At 47.9% G+C, this 2,095-nt stretch overlaps 1 protein-coding gene across 1 annotated transcript in view; it reads right to left on the bottom strand.

The window, feature by feature from the left end:
- The window catches only part of LOC121016234 (uncharacterized), a 47,305-nt gene that overhangs the window by 14,699 nt on the left and 30,511 nt on the right, over positions 1-2,095 (bottom strand). The window lies entirely within an intron of this gene.

Here is a 2,095-nt window from a genome sequence, read left to right as displayed (position 1 = left end):
GTGTGTGTGTGTGTGTGTGTGTGTGTGTGTGTGTGTGTGTGTGTGTGATAAAAATAGAGGCGCTACCGGAAATCCCTTCGCGAGCGCCTTCCCTGATGCCTGAAATTCCACCATTAGAGAGAGAGCATGGAGGGGTAGAGGGGGCACCTCTTCAACCTTCATTGGATATTTTAGCAGTGAGGATATTTCACATGTGCCTGGGAAGGGGCCTGGAAGGAGTAGGTGGTCAAAGTCTCATTCCTTCTCTCAGACAAGCTTTTATTAGAGCTCCTTTGCCGCGGCCTCCTGAAGGTGATTGGGAGCCAACAGTCATACTGCAGGCGTGCTGGAGTTGTGAAAGGCTTTGCCTTTTATTAATTCCTGAATTGGGCCTTCCTCCTCCAAGTCACAAAGTCAGCCGGTACTTGTTGGGTGAGCCTTACAGGCAAGATTAGTATCTCTCAGTTTAGCAGGCCAGGGTCTCTGTTTATTTCTCATGAGTTTTGCCTGGTTTCTCCAAGTTCATTCAGTACCCAGGCACGGAAAAATCCTCATCAATGGGGACACTTGTCTAGGGAAGAAGGAGGAGGAGAACATAGATTAAAGGGAGCAGATGCTCAGACTTACTGTCCAATCAAGGACAAGCCCACATTGTCCTCCAAGGCCACTCTTGCATCTAGTCCCACATTATCAGTCACCTTCTTGAGCACCCACCCTGAACAGTCTGTACTTCAGAGAGTAGCCAAGAGGTCATGTAAGGTCATGAATGCTCTAAAATATAAGTTCATCTCTCCTCTCCTCAAAGAAGACTTGAGTAGATTTAGTGTAGCTGGAGAGCAGATTGAAGCAGACGAGTGTGCCGTGTATGTATGTACATTGGGACAGGACTGCAATGGCTCCCCATGTCTCCTGGAGTAAAAGCTGAAGTTTCTACATTGGCCTGAAGGCTCTAAGTTCTGGCCCCCTACTTCTTTCTTGGAGCCTCTGTCTTACAGCTTTTCCCATCACTCACTACTCTGGCATCCTCTGGCCCTTGCTGCTGTCCTTGAACACACAAACATGCTCCCATCTGAGGACTTTTGCACTTGCTGTTCCCTCTGTCTGGGATTGTATTTCCCAGATACCAACATGACTCGCTCCCTCACTTCCTTCAGGTGTCTATTTAAATGCGACCTTTTCAAGAGGGCCTTTCTCTGACCACCCTGGCTAAAATAACACCCTCCATCATTGTCTGTGCCCTTAGCCCCCTTGATTTTCTTCTAGCACTTATTGCTACTTGACATTTATTTTTTTATTTGTATGTTGTCTGCCTCCTGAGCAAGAATGTAAGCTCCATGAGAACAGAGAACTTTATCAGTTTTGTTCACCATCCAGCACCTAGAAAACAGCCTGGCATGTAATCAGTCCTCAATAAATTTGTGAAATGACTGAATGAATGTGCTGGCCTGGTACTGAGCCAAGTACCAGGGCAGCCCATGAATAAGCCTGGGTTCTTGCCCTTGAAGAACAGACTGGCAGACAGGCAAATAATTACAAACCAGAGTGATGAGTGCTGCATCTAAGTACAGATGTATATAAAGTACACATGAAGACTCAAGGGAAGAAATAATTCACTCTGCCTGGAAAGAGGAGGAAAGCATGAGTATGACATCACCAGGCAAAGGAGAAAGGGAAAAGGCATTCCAGGCAGAGAGAACAACAAGAGCAAAGACACAGAGGCATGAAAATATTTGACTTGTTCAGAGAGTGGCAAGGAGACTGGCCTGGCTGGCATGCAGGATGTGTGGTAGGTGTGGCAGGACATAAGTTTGGAAAGATAGATGAAGGACATATTATGAAGGGGCTTTTCAGAATGATGACAGTTGACTCTCCACATTTCTGATCCATGCCAGGCCAGTGGAGGCATTTCAGGGCAAAGAGCCTGCATCTAACCCCAGACAAAGCACTGTGGAAGCAGCTATGGCCTGCTGCCTGGGGAAGGCCTAGAACTGTGTGGTCTCGGTGGGCCAGGCAAGGGTCTGAGCACCCATGGGAGCGACCTGGCGGCTCTGTTTTCCCTCCTGTTGCTGATCTAAGCAGGACTCTCAACAAGGACCCTGGCCAGCTCCACGAGACC

This window comes from Herpailurus yagouaroundi, unplaced genomic scaffold, assembly GCF_014898765.1.
Source record: "Herpailurus yagouaroundi ecotype Mexico unplaced genomic scaffold, PumYag 210, whole genome shotgun sequence".
Lineage (NCBI taxonomy): Eukaryota > Metazoa > Chordata > Mammalia > Carnivora > Felidae > Herpailurus > Herpailurus yagouaroundi.
This window is presented reverse-complemented; position numbering and strand designations above follow the sequence as displayed.